We start from the raw sequence: 22,366 nt of genomic DNA, 5'->3' as shown, positions 1-22,366 counted from the left end.
GGAAAATGAATTTTAAATATCGTTACAAATTGCCTTTGTACTTAATAAATTTTCGAACTCGATTTTCTCAAAAACAAAGTTTTAAAAAGTTTTTTTCTTTATTTTTGACTATATTATTCTGACTGACGTAATATGAAAAAATTTTTCTTGTAGCAAATATTTATTTTTGAAAAATTCAGTATTGAAAAAGAGAACAAATTTTTAATTTAGAACTATTTAATTTTTAATTTAATTAGTTTTGTTTAATTTTTAATTTAATTAGTTAGTTTTATTTTTGGATTGTAAAATATATAAGAAATAATCCTTTTTCCGTTTCGAATAATTACAATTCCGTTAAGAAATAATTGCACATTTTTTTAAATAGTTTAAGTTCGATGCAAAAAGCAAAATATGTAAGTTAACGAAAGATGCAACATTATTATATTCAATTGAAATTAAATTTTACTTGACGGTTTCTAAAAAGTGTCTATTTTTTTCACATTTGAGTTCCATACCAGACTATTAGTTTTTGAAATAACTTGAAAAGTTTGAAATAAATTAAAATAAATTCTAGTTGCATATTTTTTTTATCATTCAAAGTTGAAAATTTATTTTTTCTTCAAAATTGAATTTTTAAAAAACTAAAGATTATGAAGAAAGACGGATTTCATTTCTGTAATCTGTCAGAAATGAGGCAAAAAACTACTAATACTAAATATGTGGAATAATTATTTATTATAAAAATGAAAAAGCTGAAATTTGTATTTTTTGAAAATTGAAAATTTTTATCAATAATTTAATTCAATTATCAAGGAGATTATTAGTTTAGTAACCAATGGCATAAATTATTGTATTGTTAATTAATATTTGAAAAATATTAAAAATTTGCATACTTCATGATTTTCTTGAAAAAATTAGCTCATCGTGTTGTGTTCCGATGGGCACAAAATTTTTTATAAAATTTTCTATTTTATCTTAGAAAGATTATAGTTGATATATTTATAATTTGGAAGTTATTATCTCTCTTTATTGATCCTCTGTTTCTTTTTTTATAATATGCTAAAATGGATTTTATTGTATATTATATTGATTGCGCATATATGTGATAAGTATTTTAAAGAATATTTTGGATTATTTTAAAAATATATAACAAAGCGCCCAAATTGGAATAAATGAAATTATAATAAATGATTATTAAAACTTAGGTACAAGCGTTAACGTAAAATATGAAATGATAATTATAATATTTTGTAATTATAAATCATATGACTGTATGTCGATTACTAGTTGTACATTTACTATCAATAGCATTTTCTAATTAAACAAATAACGTTATTATAAATTTTCTTTAGTTATTAAACTATTTTGGCAAATATACAGAATAAGTAAAATATAAATCGATAACTCGTGATCACAATCTGAATTTTCAAGTGGTGTGATAAATTTGGCGCACAATGAAGGCTATAAAAAAGAAGCTTGAGAAAGTTCTGTTGCTCAGTTATAAGTGAAAGCATAGACAGAATAGAAGACAAAGGACCAGGTGTCAAGGACGATATCAAGAACCCTTGAAAGCGTTCACGATCAATCGTCACAGGTTTATCTCCATTTCGCTAGACTGCATTCTTGACTTACGATAGAGGCTACGCCAGCAAATCGATGAACATCTGCGAGATAAACAGCGGAAAACGAAAGAAAGTATGAACGAGATATCGAGAGAAGTTTGAAAACCGAGAGACATATTTTATATTGAAAATCTTTTACACGATTGTTTATATTTATAAAAACCTGCGTAATGCATCAAACAGCGAACTGTATAAAATTAAAAGTTGTAGATATAGATAATAAAATAGAATTTCAAAAAATAATAAATTATTTGATAGATGAATAAATATTTTTGAGAAAGACAGAAATAGCGAAAGATAGAGAAAATTAAAACATTTTCTTTTAGTTTCTTAATATTTATTTAGTCAATTTTTATATTTGATATTGACTATGCTAAAATTTCATTATACTATTAGTCGAAATGTACAATCTTGGTCTCAAGGTATTTCTAAAAGTAAAGCTTTGTTACAAAAATCATTCCGATAGATGTATTCAAAGTCGAGAAGTTAATTCGATACAAAACTTTTCATCTAAAGTCCAGGTATATCATTTTATTCATAGAAAATATAGACGAATTTCAATGATCTTGGACAAAAACGTTGCTTCATAATATATATTTCACATGAAAGAGTTTCCATTGTTGATAATTTTTATTTTCGTTAAATTAATTATTAGTCCATCAAGGTAAAGATATTTTATATTATTTTATTCCGAAGCTTGAAAAGTGATATTGCTGAGGTGAATTTTTTCAATATTGTGCTATGACAAATGTTCACAAATTCATTTCATCAGATGATGAAGCGACCGCGGATTGAGGATTCCCAGGGAAGTAGAAGACTTTCACGAGCATCGTGGGCCAAGCAAACATGGAATATTGCAAATTAAACTCGGTTCCATGCCTATCCTTTTTTTTTGCCTCGTGTACGAGGCATACTTTAAGTAGTTCTATTTTTATATTCTACCTTTTGCGACGTTTATCATCCTGCTTAAAATATTTTATGCTAATACTTTGCTATTTTTTTGCAAATACTTTAAAAAGTAAAAGTTTTTGTTACAGTATAAAACACAGCTTTTTAATGATAATTAAAATGTTATTTATATACTTTTGTTATAGTATAAAACACAGCTTTTTAATGATAATTAAAATGTTATTTATGTATTTATATTGCTGAATGTTATTCACAACTTAATGGATATAATTTGTTTTAAAGGGAAAATTGTTAATCGTAATTAATTTTTAACATAATATAATATAATAAGCCTATTTGGATTTGAGTCGATTGGAGTGGATTCCTAGTTACTTTGATGACATTTTGAATATGTTAGATGGGTAACGGAAAGTACTGTTATTTTTCAATGATTTAAAGAAAAAAAATATTATTGTTTAAAATGATCAAATCTCTTAAGGGTGTAACAGGCTAATTTTTAATTGAACAATAATCCATAGGTCAGATTTAAATGAATAAATACATGTATGAATAATATATAATAATAATAGTAATATAATAAGTAAATATATAAACAATATATAATTAAATATATAAGTAAATATGTAAGTAACAATATATAATTATAATTTAACATGTAAATAATTAACATTTATAAAAATAAATAAAAGGTAAAACTTGTATTCGTTCTAGAGACTTTGTTCGAAATCCTTGAAAACATAATATAGAGTGTTCCGTAATTAACTAAATTCAAGTATACTTGATAAGTTTTCAAATTCAAGTTTCTTGAAAACGGAGATTTTAATGAAAAAATACTATTCTTTCTTTTCGACTTATTTTTTCACGCAGAATCATCTCCTAGTTATACTACTTGTCAGAAGACACTGTATATACTGTTCTCGTGCTACAGCAATAATAGAGTCTGATATTATTTGGTGAGCCCATTCTATACATTAGATAATCCTCTCTCTGAAGCAAATCGCAAGTAGCTGCAGCTACTTTTAGATTCTGCAATCTATTTTAAATTCATTTCTACATATATCAAAGAAATTACATACCAATATTCATATTAAGCTATATCACAAATTGCATTTGCCTAAGTTAATCAGTTCATCAGTTAAAATTAAAATTTGTCAGTTCATTGATGGATATAAGCCATGGCTTATATCCATATTATATATTGACTGTATATTTTTTAATTTAAAACTCATTTTACAATCCATTTTAATGACAGGCCTATATTTAAAAAGTAAAAGAGTAAAAAAGAGTCATTCAATGGCAAAATAAGAATTCGACTATCTCTAAGGGTGGTTGTTTCTTTAGCTAATTTGTCCACTAGCTTATTTCTTTTAATACCTTCGATTAGTACTATTCATTTATACTATGATCTGTAATATGATCTTTCTCTGACTGTTTTTAACGTTTAACGTATAATGTTGATTCTGCAGTTTTGCATGGTTTTGTGAAAAATCTGTAGTAGATATAGAGAGTCTGTACAGATTAAATACAAATTATTGATTTAAATTGACAAGTTCCAGGCTTGGCTTGGGAGAGAGTTCTTTGTATTTTAGTCGAGAAATACAGATTGCACCGATTGATGTATCATGGCTACTTTTGGACTTATCTGTGTAAATAATTGTATGGTTTAAAAATTGGGTGTATATTAAATTTTCAAAAATTGTATTACTGTATATTATTGTTTATGTGTATATCTGAATTGGTTATATCTAAATTGTAATCTATTAAGATTCCTGGAAAGTTTGGCAGAAGATTCACTAAAAGAATATATATATTCTTCGAGTTTTATTTGTAAATTCTCTAGTTTTATTTGTTTTCTATTCTATTAGGTATTTAAAAAAATAACTAATAAAATTTATGTCTTTATAAATGGTGAGAAGGGTTTAAGCAGCAATCTCACTATATCTCTCATAAGAAATTCATGATATTAATAGTCTGTTTCTGTGATGGTCTGAAGTGTGCTTCGAAATTTAGGTTCGAATTTATGTTAATCCCCAGAAATTTAATTGAATTCTTGCTGTAAACGACTATATTTATTATTCATACGGCTGAGGTAGAGTCATTGCGGTAGAGTTTCTCTGTTAGTTGCTAAAGAATTTCAATTTTTGATATGATAACATCTAGCCCCAGCAGAGTTTAGCAATAATTTATTATTTTTTTAATTGATTTAAAAAAGTAACCATGGTAATCATAATCGCTAATCAATTAATCATTCTTCACATAAATCAATAATCATCACATTTGGTATGGTGTAATTATTAATCTATAATTTGTAATATTATTACAACTACCATAATATTACATTTTTGTTAATCATAGTCATAATCATTTCGTGATTAATGATTATTAAATTAATCAACTATTTATGACATTTGCTTTGATTATTTAATTATTACTGGATTGCTTAATAATTATAATTATTAATAATGGACATGATTTCACATTAGTCATAATTAATCAAAAAATTGTGTACCACATTTCTTCCTTATTTTTTTACGTAGTTTTTTATGTAGAATTACCCCCTGTCCGGTTGTACTACGATTTTTCACCCACCCTGTATTAAGCAATCACAGCTAAATCCTCCCAGCATGTATGATTCTTTCTTCTAGATGATCAATAATGTTGTTCGAATATAAATTAATAAATACATTATTGTTGGAAAGTAATCAATTACTAACCGCAATCATAATAATTGTAATCGTTAATTAATTAATTATTGTTAAAATAAATTAGTAACCTTGACTAACTTCTGTAATTTGCAATTATTAATTTTTTAATCATTAAATGATTAATTTATATTTTATTACGATCTGTTATTTCTTTACATTACCATAACACGTTAAAAAATGTTAATACTACATTACCCTAGATGTCCATCAAATGTTATTATTAGAAATCGTTTGCGTAATTAGAGCAATAGAATCAATAATAGATCAAGACTAGAGAGAATATCTACTCGAATTCTTTGCTGCGTAATAGTTTTTGTAAATTTATAATAATTTGTAAAAGTTTATAATTTTTTGATGTATTTTTTTATGTAAGGATGAACGCTGTCATAATGAAAAATCTCAAAAATTTGATCATTCGGCAAGTTTATCATCTTCATCAAGTCATATGAATGAATAACTCAAGAACAGATGAGATTTTCAATTGATGAAAAATTTTTTTATATATTTAAGACAAATTCTGATGAAATTGTAAGGAAAAAATTTTATATTTTATTATTAAAAGCGTGTTATAAATTGATACACGGAACTTAACACAAGAATTTTCTAGACGCGATGTGACTTCTTTCCAATCAATACGAACAAAATTAACTAAAATTAATAAATCAGTAGATATGTTTACAAAGATGGGCTAATGAGTAGAGCGAACTTCCTTTAAAAAGTTAACATTTTGAACGGCTTGAGCGTATTTATCTTTTAAAGAAGATCGGAATTAGATTTCCGGATTAAGCAATCTTCTGGCGAAAGTTGACCCTGGATATAGAGATAAACCGTATCCGAAACAGGTCACAGAAACTTTTAAGAAACTTAATATACATAATGAAACAATGAATAATTAATATCACATACCGCTATAAGTGACAGCAGAACATGTTCTATCGTTATAACGCGACGATTTAGATTCCTTTGAAACAGAGATACTTACTGTATTGTCGATACAGGTATTGTGATACGCGTATGAGATACAAGTTTAGAAAAGAAACATAAACACTTGAATTCTACTTTTTCGATTTTATCGAATGTCTCGTTTCTGAAATCTCTTTCCAGAACGAACATCGGATTCGAGGATTACTTGAGAAGGTGCGAGCGCAAGCATTTGGTGTTGCCGACTGAAAGACTTCAATGTTTATACAGGACAAATTTAATTTGAAATAAAGATGAAAAATAACAATTTGGAATAATGAATCATTTCCATTAATTTATTATTTTTATTAATACATATATATATTAAACAACATAGAAAAAGTAACTTATATCCAAATGAAATAAATGATTTGCAAATCATTTTTTATTTGAATTAATTCGACTCGAAGTTTTGTATAATGAATTCATTTATTACTCAACAGAACTAGAAACAAATAGAAAAATTATTTGCAGAAATAAATTTAATATACAAAGTGGAATCAAAAATTATTCGATAGTCAATAAAATATTTTCGAGAAAAATCATTTTTTATCTAAATAAAATAACGCAAAATTATTTAAAAATAATAACAAATCGAATGAGATATTTATTATTTAAATAATTTATTTTCGAGCACTTTATTTTAATAATTGTAAAGCCTATCTTTACATGACGTTCTACACTCTCGTGTCGCAATGATGCAATTTGGTTGTTTCAACCTTGGCTGTTTCGAAATATACGAGTATAGTATAGTGCACTGAATCATGCGAAAATTGTATGAACGGGTCTATTGAACTATACTATGTATGTATATCCATCATCATGACATACAAGTGTCGTCGATTCTGTATCGCACGAGAATTGTTCTCTGAACACGATTGTTGGATTATTAGTATATTTGATATTTTTCATACTACGTGACATAAATGTTAGTTGTTATACAGGGTGGTCCATTTAAATGAGGTCCATCTAAATATCTTTTCGAATTGTGATGATACAAAAAATATTTTTTACAAATATTTTTTTGTAAGAATTTTTTTTAAAGTCATTTTTTTCAAGAACTTTTTAAGATCATTAATGCTTTTTCCTCATACAGCTATTTTTTTTTTAATTGCATCGTGTAGTTGGTAAAAAAGTACGTTCAGATGTGTAAAGAGCATGACCTTGAAATGACACTGGTACCAAAAAATTTAAGTTTTATGTATAAACTTATCTTTACTGAGATCACTGATCTTAGTTAATAAGATTGTTAGTTAAGAAGATCTTAGTTAATAATCAAATATTTTAGAAGATTTAATCATACGATGTTTAAGGCAGTGTTTACTTTTTTAAAAGTTATTATTGTTACAGATGTTCAAAATGCTGTTCTTCTACGATGATACAATGTCTGAAATGAGTAACAAGCGATTGTAATGATCTTTTGATTGTTTCCGAATAAACAGCAGCAATAGCTCTAATTCAATTTCTTATATCCTTAGGTGTAAGTTGCATGTTCGTTGTAAACTGTTTGTTTTATAGCATTTTCGAAAAGAAAAGTGTCTTCACTTCTTCATCAGCTGCATGATGTAAAAGCATTTGAGAATGATTTTGAAAGTAAAAGCTTCAAGCTTTTAAAATAAATTCAGATTTATTGTTGTACAATTTTCTTTTATGTGAAATTGTAAGTTAAAATATTACAATAGTGTTCTATTATATTACCTGATTTGAGCAACTGTAAATAATACAGATTTAGGTGAAGGTCAGTATGAATATACTATGAATTATATATACTAGTATACTGTATAACAACTGTATAGTAATATACTATTACACTGTAGTGTATAATATACTAGTATATATATACTATTATATACTAGTATATGAATTAGTATATGTAAATAGTATAATTACATTGCTTTCTCACAAAAGTGGCATAATTTTTATTTATGCAGCATATTCTCTGGTGGGAGTTGTCCTAAATAATACTAAATTGCCTCCATCATTTTTTTTTTGTCTTTAATCTGATCTTCAATTAACAAGATTTAATAAGTATATTAAATAAGTATATCAGGTTTATTAAGTATATTAATTATTATAATTAATCACAAAACACTATGTGGCATATTATACGAAAGAAAATTGTCATATATGAAAAAAGGTAATGATAACAAATAATAAATAAATTAATAACTAACGACAATGATTATGAGTATAACAATTTATAACATTAATTATTCTTCTCTCTACAGATATATTTATTTACCTTACTATTCTTAATTGTCATGCATTAAAAAATTAAAAAATATGTAGTATTAAGAATTAATTAAGATAATTAAAAAGCTTTTATGAAAATATTGTGGGAAGATTAATTAAAACGGTATAATAGAAATATAGAAATATTTTAAATATTTATAGACAAAAAAATTAATTAATTTATTTTTTTCCTATCAAAACTTGATTACTTTCGAAAAAGAGATTTTCATTTTCCTGATGATAGATTTTTAATGTCCGATTCAGAGTGTCAACATGCAACTTAACTTACTGAAAAAAACAAACCGAGTTATAATCGTAAAAGCATCTAAAACTCTCGTTTCTTTTTCTTTATCCTCTTACTGCAGAAAATCAGCAGTGCTGGTAACAGTATACGTCAAACTTGTAGAAATGAGAAAAAAGAAGATAAGAAAGAAAGAGTGTGAGCTGAACGCGAGCTTGCTCGTCTGAAGTCTCTTTACCTAAGAACTTTCGCAGAGTACTTTCAATGCTTTTCCACGATCTCGAGTATATCCCATCCTACTTCTGGATCGAGTCTTGATTAATTTCATTTGAAACACTGCTATTTTATTTCGTCCTGTAAAATATAAACAAATCTATTTATATACGAAAATATTACGGAAACTTGCTTCTTCATGATGAAATATAACGTCTCGTGTTTGGAATGTTCTACAAACTATGCTTTCTAGGACTTAACACTAGTATTACATAAATATTGATTTTTAATTAGAAGTTTATGATTATTGTATTAACAATATATGATTAATATAATAGAATATTACTTCATTATTTTTATAATTAAATAGCAAAAAATGTTTAAAGCTAAATGATCTAACGACACAGGCTTATAATCTTTGAAAAATTTTTTATTAACATATAACATTATTTATATGTTATTCAAATAACACAAGTTCTTTTAATTTGATTTAGAAACTACTGTGAATAATCCTATTCCAATATTTTAATTGTCATTATAGTATTCCAAAAAATGGAATATTCTGGAAGTGAAATACTTAAAAGATCAATAAAAACAAATTGTTTCGAAGAACCGATTATAAAGTTATTACAAGCCGAAACTGCGAACAGAGCGAGAAATCGACGAAAGATATTTGATGGAATATGGTTGTAAATGTGTTGACGCGACACGGAGAACTGCTAAGATTATTATTTATGAATCTAAGATTGTTATTTATGAATCTGGTCAAAAGCAGGAAATCTCTAACATAGAGTTTAGCATCAGGCTGAAACTTTACGAACATTTTTACGACGTAAAATTGAGGGATTATTGCAAAAGATGATACAGACGAATTCGTATTAAGGAAAATAACTAGAAAGTTGAAGAGTACATAAACGAAATCATAGGTTTTATTGCAACAGGGGTTTTATTTTCGTGCATGAAATCGATGCGAAAAATGGAGAAGATTCTAAGTTAGAATGATTTCTCTGAAAGTTCATAGAAAATGTTAAACTCAATTCAAAAGAAATAATTGCAGATATGTATCTGTAAACAATTTGTGTTTTGTTGATGTGAGAATTAAGAGATAATGTCCACGAACAGCGAGTGTGGAATTCAGTGCTACGGTGTATGTGTACGGTTGAGGTGCGAGGCAATCACTTTGAACAATTTCTTTAATATCTATAATTTGAAAATTGGAAGGTGATCCAATAAGAATTAACACTTAAACATTTCCGTTGTTTTTGAAAATATAGGAACCTTTATTAAGAAAAGATATTTTAAAGTAGAAGAAGCTATAATATGGTGATAATAATTTTTTTTTTTGCAATTGGTGAGATTTCAAAGATTCAGATTTCACTTCCACTTTTCAAAATGAAATCATATTATAGAATTATAGTATGTAAAAACATTGAACAAATTTTTTCATGATTGAATTTAAACAGTGGATTTGAAAATTGAAACCTTTTCACAATAACTTTTTGAAATTTAATGTACGATAATATATTATATCATAGTTCATATGTGAATAATAATAATGTTCAACGTATTTTATTTTTCAAACTGTATGTTTCTGTCATTAGTCGTCAGTTATTAATTCATATTAATCTATCTAAGGCCTAATGTAAATTCAATTTTTTTTCAGAACGCTCTTCAGAAAGTTATGAGTAACAAAATTGCTGTTGTCGTAGTTTTTACGATTAATTCCACCAGTCATTTGATTCATCAATAAAAGGAATAAATTTTACATTTATTATTATTAGTACAAAACGAAGTTATATCTATATTTTCATTGTCAAATTTTATAAACAAAAATATATATAGAGAAATTGAAAGTCTAATTTGCACAATCAATAGCTGACATTATTGATTTATCGATATTAAATTATCGTCCAGTTTGTTAAAATAATTACATTACTTTACCATAATTTAAAACAACAATAGTTCAAATTATCACATTGTTAATTGTCAGCATAATTACATAATTATTTATTTTCATAATTAGATTCTCTTTAGAGACAGAGACAGAGAAAGAAAGAGAGAGAGAGAGAGAGAAATTTGATGATCGCTATGTAATACTCGTGAAACCAATCCGCGTCCCTCTTTTCTTCAAATAGATTTCAACCTCCACACAAACCGTTCCTTTCAGCCAAAGGCTCAATAAATTTCATCATCGAAACGGTTCGATTGTCTTAAAGAGAGTAATCCTTGTCATTGGCGCGGTATAAAAAGGATATCCTTTTATGATCCCTCAGGAATTTCCGAGTTCATTCCACCATCGATGAGACTCAACGGCTGGCGCTACTGTGTATGCAGGTTAAAAGAGAAATTCTTTCCTTGAGGTTTTGCGGCTGCAACGGCGAATATAGGTTATCGGGGATGTAAGGCGAAAAGAGGTTGGCTGCGTCGGAGGTCGAAGTCAAAGTATAGGTAGGGAGGCAGAGAAAGTGCGACAAGGGCTAAAGGTGGGACAAAGAAGATCCTGAATATTGCTGACGATGCCATCTTGGAGTACCCTTCATGCGGAGTTTCTCCGTTTAACTCGCTGTTTCCCCGGCATCCACGCTTTCCATCATCCATCTTTTATCGTGCTTTCACGAGCCGATTCGATCTTCGGATAGCTAGCAAAGAACACGCGGCTGATCCGAAAACATAGTGACAAGAACTTATACACGTCCCCTACAGGCACGTTGCGCCGCACCGCCTACGAAATACATTCCACCTTTATAATCTCATCGCGGGACTTTATCCGATTTAATATACGCTCGACGAGCTCTGAGCTTGTTCAAAGGATTCATTGAAGTCGGACGTCATTTGGATTATTTCCCTTTTCTTTCGCAATCATCTTTCTTTTTAGCGAAGGTTGTTCGGGTGAAACGTCGATTTTTAACATTTGTTTGTTTCTGCGGTTCATCATTTTTCGTAATCGTCGATTTTATCAATTTTATGTGAGAAAAAGTGACATACTTATTCAACAATAGTAACAATACATATTCAAGACGTTCACAGTTTTTGTTGAGTGAATAGAGTGGATACAGTATAAAGTTTTTTCATGTCTAACTATAAATTTCTTTATAACATATACAATATACATAAAGTATATGCATGAACAAAGTACTCTTCATATTTTTTCACAACATATATAATATACATGAAGTATATGTAAGAACAAAAATAGTCTTCTCTATTCCGTTGGAATTGGAAGATCAGTTTAGAAATTATCTGGAGATAACTAATAAAAATAATGTTTTTTATTAAATATATATTTACATTTATATATTTATTAAATATATATTTACATTTATATATTTATTAAATATATATTTACACATATGTATACATATTTCTCCTCTGTCTTATTTCTGTTGTATTATTTGTTTGAATCGCATGTATATTGCATTTTCAACAAGTTCTCAAAAGTTTTTAACAAAAAGATAATTTTTATTTCTTTCAAAATATTTTTCGCGTAATGCAGATCACCTCAATATATATTTCGGTTATTATTAATGATAGAAAAAAATGTATCAGATTTGTTTGGTTTTGGAGAGCATAATTTGATGTTAATAGCTTTTTAATAAGTAGATGCATAGATGCACTTCATATAACGTATTGTTTTTCAAGTATAACAATCACAAGTATTGTTTCAAAAACTTATGTTTTTTAAATATAAAAAGTATTAACATTAATTTATATATTTTATGTTTTATATATTTCATATAGCGTTCTCTCTATTGTATATTTTATATTTTAATTACTTTATATTTTAACTTTAATTTTGTAAACTCTGTCGAAAAAACAAGGAAAGAAGTGCTTGTGAAAACAAGTGTTTGTGTTGTACATGGTCATTGTGATTTATCGATCATTTCAAATCTCAACGTTCATAGCTGTAACGGCGACAATGGGTACCTTTCATATATTTTATTTTTTACAAATTCACTCTTCCGCGTAGTGTACAGTTATTTTCGCAAACAAAATAACCTTTTATTTATTATTTATTTATTTATAAATTCAATTTAATAAATTTTCAAGTTTGATTTCTTCGAAAAGGAAGACTTAAATAAAAAATTGTATTCTTTTTTTTTAGAATTGTTTTCTTTATTTTGTTTTTTTAGAATTATGTTGTATTACGTGTTTTGTCATATTTTTTATAATCGCACTACACAAGTATAAAATTTTTTCTACTTTTATTTTTATATTTAAACTATCTTTTCGAATCAAAAAATTTGACACCAATTGGATAAAGTTCTGTCAGTCGCGTCGCTTTTTTGCAAAAAAAGTAACAGAACTCAAGAAATGCGATTTTCGAGTTATCACTATGAAAATGTTGCAAAAGTCCTTGAAAATTTGACCGACAGAAAGGAATTATATTGCTTTTCCTAGATCATGTGACACTGTACTTTAAGTTTTATTATGAATTTTATTATAACTATTATTAAACAAATACATATTGATAGAAATGTATTACTGAGAAATGTATTACTTTGAATTATGTTGTTTCTTTAATTAATAAAATAATATCTAATTTTCTTAATTCAAAACTAGTTTTCGTTTGAAAAATATATCTTTTTTTCAATTATGTTGCTTTTTCTTGCATAAATACGATATGGCTATTCATATAAATTCTTATATCAAGAACATAAATTTTGTTTTGTTTTCTTATCTGCTTGTCGTTTTTCATGCCACGAATCCGAATCTGGATTCATTCTTGCAATTAACTAAGCATTCCTACATTCTTGTATGAATTTATATTATAATATTATGGTATATTATCTCTTTTTGTTTCATTCATCTTGCTGCAGCAAGAATTCTCAGCAATTTTTGTAAAAATTTCATAAATAAAATTTATTGTTATTATTTCAATTAGTATGAAATTACAAAAGTAAATTAAAGAAAATATTTCAATGTGTGCGGTCGTGTGTGTGGAATGTAATACATATGTATATATTGCTATTATACACGGATACTTTAGGTATCTATAGTAATATACGGTATCTATATTGTCAGTATATTGCTAATGATAAAACGAAGTTTTATATCCTAGTAAATAACGATAACAACAATAAAGAAGCATATAAAATGTGTTATCAGCAAAATGGTTTTTCACGAATGATTTCTAAATGTTCCTTAGCAATCTCCTTGAAATCATAAATAATTCCTAAAGGCATTTCTCTGGCCGATAAGAGAAAGATATTTCTAGTATCCAATCAAGATTAATCTGATTCCTAAAATAGTAATACAATTTTATGGATCACATTATTTGCGTTGTTTTTTTGCACATATATATTGTATCATAAAATTTAAATTGTAAATAAGTAGTGATACAAATGTATGAAATATTATGTGAAACATGATTAATATACAAATTTATAAATCGCTTAAAATTATTTATTTCTTGATAAACATTGTTTCTATTGTCAAAAATAGAAAACATATTTTTATACTTCTTTGCAAATAATAATATTTAATTCGGTTTGAACATGAATTGCATAATAAATACGATTTCTAACAAGATGATTTTTCATTACAATATATTGTTGTATATGATTTTAGTGTGGACAGTTGTTGAAAGTAGACGATTACATTTTGTTTCTATTTTTATTCTATTTTATACATATTTATTTTTTATTGTAGTACGTATTGCACAAATTATTTCGAACCAGCTATTAATCAATATTTGCGAATAAAATTTTAATAATTCTCATCAATGCATATGTAAAAATATTATTTGTAGAAGAGCTAATATATTCTATTTAAAATTCTATCTGAAAGCATGTTTTTAATTTTCAATTTATTCTTCATATTTTTTTATATTTTTCATATTTTTATTTTAATGTAACGTCGTAATTTTTTAAAAATATTATTTGCATCATTTGCTATTGTATATAAAATATATATGTAGAATAATATTGTATATATTGTATAAATAAAGCCAATTTTCTGTCGAAAATGATTATTGAAAGTGATTAAAGTTTAAATAGAATATATTTTCGTTATTATATATTATATATACTGTAACATTGTATAATATATTCTATAATATTATATAACATTCATACCAATAAATCAAATATCGGCATTTCTCTACGAAAATAGCTATAAAAGTTCTCAATGATTTACAAAAAGAAAACGCGTATAAATGCAAAGCAAAGAAGCATTTTATAGTCAAAACTTTCGCTTGATATCGCATAAATTTTTATTTCTCTTTATATGAAATTTTTATTTCTCTTTTTATAGTCAAAACTAACCGTAGTAAAAATCACTAAATGCTGTCGATATACTTGACGAAAAAATATTTTACTAGAAAAGTAAGATCGTGATATTGAATATAATGTTTTTCAAAGAAATTGTTTTGAACGAAATCTGAAAATTACACTTTGCAATTTTGTGGTGAAATCTGCCATTAAGTTAACGACGTAGCGAGAAAAATACGAGAAAAACGTGATCGGTGCCTGTATTTCTTGAGAAACGGTCACGATTGTGACTGCAACTAAGAGGAAGAAGGAAAGACGCGAGATCGATTTCCGGATTAAATTACCGATTCCTTGAGATTCTGCTGGTACTTCGTAGGAGAAAAAAGCTACGTAAATAGTAGTAATCAGTAACAACCTTGATTTGAAAAATATGGTTTCCTAGCTCCTCCATTAATAAACGATAACGAGGCTTTAAATCGATGATTTTGTCCGCGCTTTTTTATATTTCTTTCTTTTACTACTGGAAATAATGTCATTGGGCGTGTACGCCACGATTTGATTATAAAGGAGATTTTTCGTAATCGTGTTTATTTATTCTCTTTTATTTTTAATCGAATATAACGACAGAATTACTGTACAGTACCTCGATTATATTTTACAAGAATTTCGATTATATTTGAAATAAAATTCAACAGTAAATTCTAAATATTTAGAAGAAATCAAAGGAGTGGAAGGTTTCAGAAATAAGAGACAAATTTTTTTTATAAAAAAAACTGTTATACAAAAGTTATTAAAAAAAACAGATATATTTCTTATTCTGAGGAGAATTATTGCTGTCAAGCAGATTTTGTAAATTATTAATTAATTTAACAGAATTAATGTTTTTTTTTAGATTTTAGATAACAGTTTTTTAAGTTTAATACTTATGTAATGATATTACAATAAAATGGAGTTCCAAAAAGAGAAACTTCTTACGTTTATTAAATAAATTTCCATTTTTAGATTTTTTATCGAATTACGACAAAAAAATTTGTAAATAAGTAGCAGAGAAATAAATCTTGTAAGTTATACTCTTTCTCTCCGTTTATTCTTTTTTAATGTAATTATTTTTTAATATAAAGGAATTTAATAATAAACATAAAATTACGGGGTGATTTAAAATCAATAGCAGAAAAAGTTATATCAGTTCTTTAGGAAAAGGGAACTAATCGTATCATTCTTTTTTGTATTACTATATGCCACTCATCATATATAAACCAATGACAATAAAAATAAAAACAATAAAAATAAGACTGATAGTATGAAATTTTTTTTTAATAACCCCGTTTTACAATTAACAATTTGTTTCAGTGAATATTTGGTTAATTTTTTTAGCATTTTGTTTAATTAGCACGTAGATACTTTCCCATTGGAACGATAGTATGAAATTTAGTTATTTAGTAGTAGTTTGATAACATATATCTATATACAATAATATTTTGAAATCGAATATGTACAATAAATCAAATAAATTTTTCATTAAATAGATTATAAAAACTTAAAAACAATTTTCAAAATTCAATGATCTTGCTGTCAATATATAATATATTATGTATTAATTAATTTCTTAACTAGAATTTTTTATATTTTTATGTTTTTTGAAATATTTAATTACATTTGTATTTTCAGAATAAAAGAATAAAAGAAAAAAAGGAATCAAATCCATGTTAAGTAAATAATTTCTCTTCTTTCATTTATTTAGTGACTATAGAATTTAATACACATTTCATAGCTGTAGAATTTAATAGATTTTTTCTTCTATTTTATGTTTAGGTTTTATATTAAATATACTAAAATGCGTAAAATAAATTGCAAATAAAATCTATAGATATACTGTAATATATAACGCATGATAACGCGTTTTAATCAATAGTGTCTCATTCTCGAGAAACGTTGTTTACTTGAAATATTGTTGAAGGATCAATTACAAATTTTATTCAATGCGCACAATGGTAGCATTCAATCTTAGAAACGTTTTTCTATATTTTGCACTCTACGATCTTTCATTCGGCAAGGTTTGTTGAATTCTAATAATTTCCGTTCACGGTTTGGTATCGATAATCCCATTGTCGAGAGGGTATCGAGAAAACTCCGCTGCTGGATGGAGTACCGTAGAACCGCAGAAGACTGCTAATGCACTGTCAACAATGGATCTCTCACCAGCAAATCTCTTCCTGCTGCAATGAATTCGAGCTATGTTGACTTCGATTACTTCGCGTGCAAATGACGCCTGCGTAGTCTGTAATTTTTTTTCTTTTTTATAAAATTTAACCTATATTTTAATATAATCATCATATCGCTATCTCTCTTCTTTCTTTCTTCTTTTTTTTTTTTTTAGATATATGCTATACATATCAAGGTAGAAAATATAATTCAGTGTCTGTTAGAAATGTAGGAATGTTTTCGATTTTGTGAATGTTTTCTTTTTTTATTATTAAGTTAATGCGAATAGTACATAGTTTTCTCAAACGAATCAGACGTTATCAGAATTTTCAGAGAATGTTTCCTTTGTTAATTTTTCATAAACGATGCAATAAAGATGGAAACAGCAATGAAATTTGAAATACCAATTGTTTTTTTTATTTGTATTTGTTTTAATTATACATGTATTTTTTATTTTTTATATATTTTATTTTATTTTTTTATTTGTGTTTGTTTTAATTTCATATATATATTTATACACATACATATATACTGGAAAAAAAAATGAGAGAAGTCAAGAAAATTATTATTCTACAATATCATTTTAACTCGTACAAAATTCAGTTGTCTATCTTCCAGATTTTTTACTCTTGCTATGGATGGAATTACTTTCACTAATTTCTCCCGAGCTTTATTTACAGAATTTTTTGTTCTTCAATTTCGTTCGTTTCTCAACGATACAACCGTTAGAATAATTCCTAACACCGTTTTAAGCTTTACTAAATAAAAAATTCATACTCTTAATAACTTCCATGATATACGTTTCAAGTTTAAATTCATAAAAATGTCATGCGAGTGTTCTCTTTGTTAACAATATCAATAATGAAATTTTCTGAACATATGTATGAAATTTTCTCTTTAGCAGTGTAGTTTTTAGCAATTGAATACAAGACAAAATTTAAAAGATATCTGCATGTTAACTTCAAATTTTGATCGATATTCAATTTTAAACTTTGAAAAGTATTTGTTCCATGTGAACGAAATGGAAATTCCTTCCTGTAACTGTAAAAGAGATTATATAAACGTAAATCGAAACGTTTTTCTTGGAACAAACAATCTGTGATCAATAATGTATTTCTTATTTATGATACTATTCATACTTTATAAAAAAATAAACATTCTTTATAATACTTTTCCGTAAAATACTTAAAAAGTATGACCATACTTCTGCAATAATATTAACATTAATAAAATTTTATGTCTGTATTAACAAAATTACATTATAACTGTAAAGCTCGAGTTTTAAACAGAGATAAAAATCGATAATTTTAAATAATAAATCATGTCCAATAGATAGGTATCTTTTTAATTTTTATTTTTATTTTTAATTTTTTATTTTTGGAATAAGAAAATATTATTCTTAACATAAGAAAATTAATTCTAGTTAATAAAGAAAAATAATTATAATAATAATTAATATTAAAAAAGGATTAATATCAAAGGATTTGGATTTGAAACGTTATTTCAAAAGTTTTTCTTTAAATTACAGCGGACGGATAGAGAAAAGTTTAAAAGATAAGTGACATACGAGATTCCATAATTTTTGATAAAATGGAATCAGATTTAACAAGAACAATGAACAAATGATTATCATTAATGTTAATGGTATGAAAGTTAATAATTTTCATGTATCTTTATATATACAATTTTAAACTTTTTTTTTGTTCGCTATTGTATATATTATTATATTGTTCAATTTTAATTTGTTAATACTTTTAATATTTCTGAAATAATCTTTCAAAGTTGAGTTTTTTGATTTTAATATTATCAACTATCCTACAAAACACAATGAAATATAATAATGCACAATTGTTTCAAAATAATATCTATACAGCTACAAACATATTATTTTAATGATCTTTTTTAAAGCGAAAGTTTTAAAAGGATATAAACATAAGCAAGTATATCTGTATTTCTTTGTATTGTAATTTTTAATATTTCTAATGCATAAAAAGAACGAAGTAGCAGCTTCGGCATTTCTGTTTCTAAGAGTTGTTTAAAAAATATCAAGTTTTGTGTTTCGTTGGAAAGAGAAATCGAAGGGAGAAAAAGGAACGAAGGGAAGAAAAGGAACGCAGATTTGCGATAAATCATCTATCGGATGAATTTTGGTAAACTGGTGGGGGTGGGGAATCAGGGAATGGGAAGTAGCAATACGGAGCATCAGCAAGAGTGTAAGAGGGAAAGCGCAGGGTGGCAAATGCGGAGTTGCCACCCTTCGTCAGCTGTCCTGTACGAGACGCCAGTATGCGTCGTGGCTTCGCCACGTGCTTCTCGTCTCTTTAGATACTTTGCGTTCATCATCGTCGACGATGTTTTCGTATATAACCGTGTTCTTATTGTATTAACTTACCGATCAAACCGCGATTTCTCGCACTTTCGCGATGCAGCCGATTCAGAGGATTTGTTTGTGACCGTCGGTCTCATGACCATGTGACGAACGAAATATTTAATTTTTTTTGGACACGAATTCATCATGGAGATTTCAGTGTCTTTCGAACAAACGTAATAGGTAAGTTTGTGAAAAAAAAAAATTGTTCTTTTACTGTTACAATTAATCGCAGTTTGTTAATATTAGCGAACTAGTGTTAAAATTACGTTAAAATATTAAATACCAGTTTCATCTCGAAGGGAAAAGTTTTCTGATCGAAAATCTTATTCTTTTTCTTTTTTGTAACATTCATTGCTATTTATTTGTACGCTCAGTATTGAATTTTTATCTTAACAATCAATTTTATAAATCGAATGCACAGTCAAAACTGCTTAATCTTCGATAAAAATTTTTAGAACTCTTTTTATACCTTGATCGTAAATACAATTTTTGATTTAGGAATATAAAATTATTTTCGGTTCTTTTCATTGCAAATTTTATTATTTGGTGATTATATAAAATGCAATAGATAAAATGTATTTTTACACACCAAATTCTCGTTAATAAATAATTTTGTCAGCAAAATTTACGATTTATGTAAAATATGTAAATTATATAAAATATAAGAAATTCTCAAAAAATTTTTTGACAAACTGAAATAAGAACGTAGTTAAATTATTGTTTGTATAATTTATAAAAAATCTATAAATCAGATTGTAAGTGTTTTCATAACATGTGACAGAATTTTACATTTGAAAATTTTAAATTTGATAGATCACTCTATTATTCATTAATGCTTTTTGTATACCATCTATTAATAATTTGAATTATTAGAAGAATTTGTAATTTGATATTCAAATATGATGATTTACTTGACTTTTTTTTTTATAGTGAAATTTATATTAAAAATTGAGTTGTTATCTTCACATTATAACAAAATTCACGTTTTTAAAAACATGAATTTATTTTTTATTTTGTATTTGATGTTTGCGGTTCATTATAGAGAAAAATGATGAAGAAGTAAATTGATGACAAGTGAGACTGAGGCACATAATAATAACTATTTATTGACGCGGAACAAAATAATTGGATGATAAAAATAAATATTATATTGTATTTCGCTAAGAATTTAAATTATAAGAAAACCAAGTTATTTAAATTAAATAAAACCGAGTTTACTTTTAAAAAGTTAGACAATTATTTTAAAATACAGTGTTGTAAATTTGGGATGTAATATAAATGACATACATATTGAAGTTAGAAATGTGTATGTAAATTTTACGTATTTGTTTGGAGAAATATAACAAATAAACTGCGAGTTATAGAGCATTCTATAAAATGCATTATAGAAAATTTGAAGGTGCAAAAATACAACACAGTGTACAAAATGTATAAAATATTTATAGAAGAATAAATATTAAAATATTTATAGAAGAATATTTTTATTTATTAGAAGAAGAATATTAATCACAATAATGTCTAGAAGAAATAATTTTCCGTCAAGTTCCATTTCTTTAATTACGTTTATGCAAATTTAAAAATGCATAAAAATCCGTCTAATAATAGGTAAAATACATGTAAGTAAATATTCAATTGTGTGTATACATATGGAATTATATTATGTATATATGATACTCCATCTATTTCTGTTGTTTATTACGATTGTTTAATAAAATAAAATGCAATATTTATCGGTACTATAAAAATGTTGGAAAGAATTTGTTTCTATAGCGAAACAAAGGATATCTTGAACTTTTTAAATAGAATCATATATATTTTCTTTTTTTCTTGTTACATTATGGGTAGTATTAAGATGGATTGAAAAAGTATATTACATAATAATTTTATTATCATAATGTCATCAGAGTAAATAATACTGGAAGTTTGCAAGATGGAATTATTGTAATATGTAGAATTATAAATCGAGTCTGGTAGCAGCAATACAATTTTTAAAAAAGGGCAGAATATTGCATAGTTCACTTTTAAACATCGTTCTATGTTTACATTCAGTAATCCAAACTAGTTTAATATTTTTCAATAGAGGAAAGTTGTTTTTACATACATTAATTTGTTAATCAAATTTATACACAATTCGGAGTAATACAAAATGATGTAAGTCGAAGTACGTAATACAATCGATACACTTGTTCATAGTGATAATCAACACGTGATTCATAATAAAATACTCTTACCAAATATAGTCGTGTTACATGATAGATTTTCATCGTAAATATTGTTTGTAATAAAATATATTGAAGATTGATCTTGATAATCTTGGTTTCGCTATGAAAATAGATTATGTTCCAAATATTTGTTGTGTTCTTGATACTGATAAATTTTATTCAACCACTTGTTTTTGTTACGTTGCAAATTGCTGAAAAATTGTAGTATATTACATGAGACAAAATATATTTATGTATATAGTTATGTTTAGATATAGTTGAATTCAGCAATTAAAGTCTAAGAATATAAAATTTAAATTTTTTTAGAAATAAAATTACGGAAAAATATAAAAATTAGATTACTTTAGATATTTTAATTTAAACTAATTTTTTTAACTTATGAACCTTCGTACATTTTATATTTTCGTATTGTATTTATAATATTGTATTTATCAAAGCAGAAATTTGAAACCTGTATTCACAATATTTTTTAATACCTTATATAAGATGTAACGGCCATAA

At 26.1% G+C, this 22,366-nt stretch overlaps 1 protein-coding gene across 2 annotated transcripts in view; it reads left to right on the top strand.

The window, feature by feature from the left end:
- Positions 1-22,366, top strand: part of LOC122529280 (gamma-aminobutyric acid receptor alpha-like) — a 164,197-nt gene that overhangs the window by 34,363 nt on the left and 107,468 nt on the right. Inside the window, exon 1 of one of the 2 annotated variants that reach the window (XM_043655239.1) lies at positions 19,558-19,823. The exons of the other annotated variant lie outside the window; for it this stretch is intronic. The gene's annotated coding sequence lies outside the window, so the exon portion shown is untranslated. Of the gene's footprint in view, positions 1-19,557; positions 19,824-22,366 lie in introns of those variants that run through there. 2 annotated transcript variants of the gene reach the window in all.

Source organism: Frieseomelitta varia, unplaced genomic scaffold (genome assembly GCF_011392965.1).
Source record: "Frieseomelitta varia isolate USP_RPSP 00005682 unplaced genomic scaffold, Fvar_1.2 scaffold_282, whole genome shotgun sequence".
NCBI lineage: Eukaryota > Metazoa > Arthropoda > Insecta > Hymenoptera > Apidae > Frieseomelitta > Frieseomelitta varia.
This window is presented reverse-complemented; position numbering and strand designations above follow the sequence as displayed.